This window comes from Acipenser ruthenus, chromosome 25 (genome assembly GCF_902713425.1).
Source record: "Acipenser ruthenus chromosome 25, fAciRut3.2 maternal haplotype, whole genome shotgun sequence".
NCBI lineage: Eukaryota > Metazoa > Chordata > Actinopteri > Acipenseriformes > Acipenseridae > Acipenser > Acipenser ruthenus.
Window position 1 is genome coordinate 27,682 of NC_081213.1, and position 6,974 is coordinate 34,655.

The window sequence follows — 6,974 nt, forward strand, 5'->3', positions numbered from 1 at the left end:
AACTTCAGGGACAGCTGCTAGGTGGTGCAGTGGGGTCAGTCCCTGTGCTTAAATGCTCTTTCCCTTGAGAGACTGGGATCATATCCAGGATACAGATTGAAATCTTCTGTTTTCACAGCACCTTGTAGTTTGAATCTGTCAAAGACATGATAGAAGTGACTCTTTTATTGGATATTTCCAATGGAGTGATATACATTTTGTACAAATCATTAGTTAATGTACTGGAGGTCATTTGGCAGCAGGAGAGAGTAGCTCTCTGGCTAGCACAGGTGGTAGAGCACTGGATTCTGACTTCCAAGGTTGTTGGTTCAAGTCACATGTAAAGCACAAGTGTTAATCTATTGATTTAAAAAATATTGTTAAACTTACCTGTTTATAAGGTTTGGTTTTGAATCCAGTTCATCACAAATTAAACAAAGCTAAGAATCACCTCTTCGCCCCCAGGTCCTCACCACACAATGTAATAATGTGTTTCAAACAACATCAGCACCAGTCGGCTGGATAGCTCTGTTGGTAGAGCAGAGACCCGTGATTCCCTGGGTAGCGGGTTCAAACCCAGAGCAGGTGTTTCCTTTTCATTTTCAAACACTTTACCTATTTTGATAGACTTGTGTTTACGTAACAGGACAAGGGGTCAGTGGTCTAAGCATACAAATAATATAAAGAGGATGATATAAGGGCTTCTGTGCAAAGCTGGGTTGTCACGAGCAGACAGGTGGTGCAGTGGGCTAGTTCACTAGCATGCTGTGCTGTTCACATTGTGGGACTGGGATCAAATCCCGGTGAGTTCCTTGTTTGTTTTCAATGACTTGGTTAATTTCTTATATAAGACAATGAAAAAGCAGACTACTCCGTGGAAGTAAGATGGACTGGGTTCAAATCCAGGCAAGTTCTTTGCTTGTTTCAAAGAATGTGTTAATTGAGCTCATATATAGTGTGAACCAAAGCTTTCCTGTGGGAGCTGGTGGCGCAGTGGCTATGCTGATGGCCTTCTCTCCCTGAAGACGGTGGTTCGAATCCTGGTCCCGGAGGCGAGTTCCTGAGGTAAGTAATGCTGTTGGTTGTGAGTCATGGTGGTGGTTGTAAATCTGGGTGTTGACTGTAAGTAATGATGCAGGTTGTAACTAACGATGTTGGTTGTGTCTCCACAGACGGAGGAGGGCCGTGTGCCCTGAAGAGGAGCCGGAAAAGGATGAAGAGGGGGCTGGGGCCCCCGGCCGTGGGGGGAGTGGAAGATGGGGGTGTTGGTACCAGAGAGGAGGAAAAGAAAGAGGTGGTGTAAACATGGGGGAGCAGGCAGGCAGGCAGGGATATTCTTTTGCCCTGCCATCTGACAGGGAGCGTTAAAGATATCTTCTGTCCTATAATCATCTCTAGAGCTCAGCTGATCGGGCCCATTGCAGGCAATGTAACATCCCTGCCTGCTCCCCCATGTTTACACCTCCTGCTTTTCCTTCCCCCATGGTACCAACACCCCCATCTTCCACTCCCCCCCGCGGCCGGGGGCCCAAGCCCCCTCTTCATCCTCTTCCGGCTCCTCTTCAGGGCACACGGCCCTCCTCCGTCTGTGGAGACACAACCAACATCGTTAGTTACAACCTGCATCATTACTTACAGTCAACACCCAGATTTACAACCACCACCATGACTCACAACCAACAGCATTACTTACCTCAGGAACTCGCCTCCGGGACCAGGATTCGAACCACCGTCTTCAGGGAGAGAAGGCCATCAGCATAGCCACTGCGCCACCAGCTCCCACAGGAAAGCTTTGGTTCACACTATATATGAGCTCAATTAACACATTCTTTGAAACAAGCAAAGAACTCGCCTGGATTTGAACCCAGTCCATCTTACTTCCACGGAGTAGTCTGCTTTTTCATTGTCTTATATAAGAAATTAACCAAGTCTTTGAAAACAAAGGAGGAACTCACCTGGATTTGAACTCAGTCCCCCAAGGTAAGCAGCACAGCATGCTAGTGAACTAGCCCACTGCACCACCTGTCTGCTTGTGACTGCCTTGTTGTCTAACCTTGTATATGAGGTTCACTTCCCTTGTCAGAGGTCGCACTGCAGGAGTTGAGAATCCTGGCGCTGACTGCACAGTTGCAGTCTTTCATGCCACTGAAGAGAGGAGGGATTATGAAACACCCCTGTTACACAGCAGGGCTCGGAGGTAAATACCAGGGATACCAGGTCAATGCTATGAGTGTTAACACTAATCATATATATAATAACTGTGTGGCTTCCAGAGGAACATGTGTTTTTTATATTGTGTTCCTCGTCAAGCTGTGGAATCTGAAGCTGCGCAGCAGAAATGATTCCACTTCCAGCAGGTTGACTTTGTGCAAAGTTTCTATTCTGATGTAAACTTTCATCCCCCCCCCGAGCACTGTACTGTCTCCACTAAATCATTATTACTGATGAACCAACGGGAGCGCCAAGCCTTCCTCAATAGACAAAGCTAGCGCTGCTGTTCAGGGTGAGCGTGCCTCAGCACTGCCAGCAAGCACTCGGGCGCTGGGGAGCAAAGCAGCACAAGAGCCTGGATGTCTTGGCTTTGCGGGAGTGAAGGGAGCTCTGTGAACACTGTCCTGTCCTTTCTGCAGAGGAAACGGAAGATTAGCATGGAAAGCGACCCCTTAGAGGAAGGACAGCGTTCTGATCAAGGACAGGTGGAGGGCCATGAAAAGGCTTCAGAGGCTTCTAGTCGTAGTTTAAAGTTTCAGCCAATAAAAGTGACACGTTGTGTGTCTGTATTGTAGCTGCGATTACTGCCTGGTGATTGAGAATAAATATGTATAGATCCCCTTTCAGGGCTTGTTGTGTGACAGGATGCTGCATGGAGCCATGAAGAAGGGAAACGCCCACACAGTATGTATTTCCAAACGTCCGGATTTATTAAAGAAAAAGGCTTGAAAGTAAAACAATCTCCCCTCTATGAGCAATGGTAATGGAAGGGCTGCAGTCCCCAGCAAAAACAACTCTGTTACCCACAAGCCTCCTGCACCAAACTGGGCTCCTTTTAAAATAGCAGAAAGTAGAAAATGTGGTTTGTCTTACCAAACACACACAATGCGAACAGTCAGTCAATATGTAGCGGTATTGTGAAGCGGGATGTGGGGCTGCTCAATGCCTTGCTCACTGGGTGTGCTTCTATTCTTTTAAACAAAGTAAGGAGAGGAGAGGAGAGGGGGAGGAGAGAGTAAAGAGGAGAGGAGAGAGGGGAGAGGGGAGAAGAGAGGGGAGAGGTGGAGAGGGCAGCAGCAGTATTCCTCAGTCCAGGAAGGACAGCTCCATGCACTCCACAGCCTCAGGGTGAAGCATGCGAGTCGCCAGCCGCTCCATATCATCCAGGCTCAACAAGCGCAGCCTCCGCTCGTAATCCTGAGAGAGAGGCAGAGGGAGAGACACAGAGTCACAACTACACTGCTCTACACCTGCATTTCAGAGTGTGTGTGCTGCAGCTGTGATTGTGTGTGCGTCTCTGTGTCACTGTACAGCTGTGTCTGTGTGTGTCTGTATAACACTGTGCATGTGCTGCAGCTTGGATTGTGTGTGTAGCAGTGTTTATTGTGTTCAGGTTACCTTGTGTAGCTGCTCCAGACTCTCACTGTGTGTGTGTGTGTGTATTGTGTTCAGGTTACCTTGTGTTGCTGCTCCAGACTCTCACTGCGTCGGCAGGGCTGAAGTGTTTGTTCAGAAGAGCAGGCAGGCTGTGCCACACTGACCCGGGGTGAGGCGAGGCGTGACAGGAGGGTTGAGGCGATGGGTGAGAGGAGGGGTGAGGTGTGAGAGGAGGGGTGTGGTGAGGGGTGAGGTGTGACAGGAGGGGTGAGGCGAGGGTGAGGGGTGAGGTCTGAGAGGAGGGGTGACACAGGGAGTGCTGTTCTTGCGAGGGTGACACTTTCTCTGTTGGGGGCGTCACAACGAGTTCAGCTTGGAATCGGGAGCGATGGAGTCGTGTGACAGTCTGTGCTCATCTGAGAGAGAGAGAGAGAGGGAGGGGGAGAAACAGGAGAGATTCAAGACCAGGTAGATTAACTCTCAGCTGCTGACTCGGTGTAATTTCATAACTTTTGTTACGATGACAAAACACGTCATATCTCTGCCGTCCAATCAGCAATTTTGTTTTTTTAACGTATGAGTCATAGCCATGACTACGGGGCTTGTCATGATACCATTGGTTTAGGGCTAGGGTGGGCGGGACATATAATATTTTGATTACAAGGGCGAGTCTCTGCTGGCGCCATTGTGACTGAGTGCACAGCAGAGTCGAAGCTCTGTATCTCCAGTTTTACAATCCCAAGAGTGCTAATCTACATATCATCTAAACGGGAGGTACTTGGGCTAATTAACCATATTGTTGTTGTTGTTTTTTTCAACTTGATATTGTTTTTTTGTGCTGAGTACATCTGCAGTGTTTATTTTTGTTTTGTTTTCGCTGTGTCTCTTGTGTGTGTGCTTGCTTGCTGGGCAGGGCTAACTTCATGACTGCTGTAGACGAGAGGAGCTACTGTACCAACACCACGTTTCGTTTTGTTTGTTTGTTTGTTTTTTTAAACATCTTTCTTATAGTTAGTTTCACATACGGTTTTATTTTAGACTTGTTTTTCCTCAGGAGAGAAGGCAAAACTAACAGGTCTATCGCATGTGATGCAAAGTTAGGCGTTTGTGTACGTCTGTGTTTTACTTTTTCTAGTCGATTCGTTATTTCTCTGTAGTCGTTATTATTGAATTATGCATCTATTATTTTTTAACTTTTTATTCGATGTGTAAAAGAATGAGAAACACCTTGTTTAGTTTTTATTTTTACGTTGTGTATGTAGCCTATGTAAAAAACAAAGACATTTAGCTGTAGTTATTATTTAGCCATGTATTTTATTACTCGTTTACTGTGTGTAAACAGAAAACATTATTTAGCTGTTGTCACTATTATTATTTAGCCATGTATTTTATTACTTGTTTACTGTTTTATGTGTGTGAAAAAGGATGGAGCAGAATATTAATATTAGTATTAATATTATTATTATTAATTGGTATTTATTTTAATGTTTTATGTGGGTGTGTGAAAGCCAGAAAATGGATGGAGACAATCAGCTCTAGCATGTGGTTCAGTCACTGAAGAGGAGGAGGGCCCTGACTGAGGAAGAGATCGAGGGCATGTACGCCATGGAGGAGGACCTCCCTGATGAAGAGCTGCTGCAGGAGGATGAGGAGGAGGAGGAGGAGAGTGATCTGGAGGAGCCCCAGTCCAGCACTTCAACTGCAGGGTAGTTTTGATAATAAATATATACAGCACAATATGGAACGTTTTATTTTTTTTGTCTCCCTCCCTCCCAAATAAAATTCTTAATTTCAAAGTTTTATTTGTAATATACTTTTTTTTCCAAATAAAAAAATTAAACATTTTACTTGATAACTTGTGTGTTGTTTCTTTATTTTTATACTGAAATATAATTGTATCTCAAACAGGGCAACAGTGTTTCCAGTCTCACTTTTTGCCAAGTTTTAATCCTGGTCTGCCTTTGCCATTTCGGAGGTTGATTTTTGTAAAATACTAGGCATTGCAAAACCTTATCTAGCTCTGCAACTGTGCAAGATATTTCAATTCTGATTTCAGATTTGAATTCCTTGGAAAATTGTGCAGCTACAATATACTCTAGTTTTTTTATATATATATATAACTCTTGGAAAGAGGTTGAAATTGACCAATTTTTTAAAATATTATTTATTATTTTTCATATTTCGATAATTTTTGGGGAGGTGTAGCTCATATGAAAATAAAAATAAAATCACCCCACAACAAAATAAATTACATCAATGGAAAGATCTACTTAATGCCTTTCTGTAGGTGTATTGGGTTTTCATTTCTGATTTAAGGTTCCAAAACTACAAGTGTTTAAACAGAAAGGCATCATGTTTATGACCGGATATGTTTATTCCCCGTAGGCAGCATAGGGTTAAAACACTTCATGCAACTCAAAGATGATAAAAGACTGAAAACACTTTGTTTGCAGGTGTTACTGTTAATAGATATATGTAGAATAACATGCATCCTTTTTAACTGAGTGCTGAGCTGTGCTGTGCTGTGCTGTGCTGTTCAGCCTACCTGCCAGCGCCTTGCCTTTGTAGAGGAGTCCCTGTTGATTGACAGGTATGTTGAGCCTGTCAGAGACCAGACTCCAGACTGTGGAGACCTTCTCATCCTCACAGACCTGTCGAGACAAGAACACACAAACACACAGTGAGGGGATGAGCATTAAACACTGAAACTACATCTTCATCCTCACTGGACAGGCGAGAGACAAGAACACACACACACACACACACACACACACACACACACAGTGAGGGGATAACCATTAAACACTGAAACTACATCTTCATCAGTACACAAGCCTCGAGTGAAGCGACATCCCTCATCTGCACCATGCAAATGCACTTAGTGTCATTTCAAACGGGATTGAGATTATTATGCTCAAGAGCTAAAAGGCAGTAACAACGTACGCTTAGAAATAATAAAACAATGTTTTTAAGAAAGCCCTCAGGACACGTGACGACATCCCCTCCTTGACAACGTCCTGTCCTCCTGTAGGAAGTGTCTCTTTACCTCAGCAATACCTGAGCTGGGAAGGTACACATTTTAAAGGGCCTTGATTTGCAGCAATGCAGTTCAACCCGCTCTGTAATGTTTTATGTTCTGTTATCAAACAACCGCTGACTTGCCCAATCGTAGAAAGTAGAAGTAGAAAATGTGGTTTGTCTTACCAAACACACACAATGCGAACAGTCAGTCAATATGTAGCGGTATTGTGAAGCGGGATGTGGGGCTGCTCAATGCCTTGCTCACTGGGTGTGCTTCTATTCTTTTAAACAAAGTAAGGAGAGGAGAGGAGAGGGGGAGGAGAGAGACACAGAGTCACAACTACACGCTGCTCTACACCTGCATTTCAGAGTGTGTATGCTACAGC

General features: G+C 44.6%; 1 long non-coding RNA gene across 1 annotated transcript; it reads right to left on the bottom strand.

Annotated features, from left to right (window-relative positions):
• Window positions 1-1,866: 1,866 nt before the first annotated feature.
• LOC131701497 (uncharacterized) lies at window positions 1,867-6,930 on the bottom strand. The gene is made up of 3 exons (XR_009308831.1): window positions 6,113-6,930; window positions 3,648-3,983; window positions 1,867-3,387 (listed from the first exon to the last, which is right to left on the bottom strand). It is a non-coding gene; the product is annotated as an uncharacterized LOC131701497 (long non-coding RNA).
• Between the last annotated feature and the right edge of the window lie 44 nt (window positions 6,931-6,974).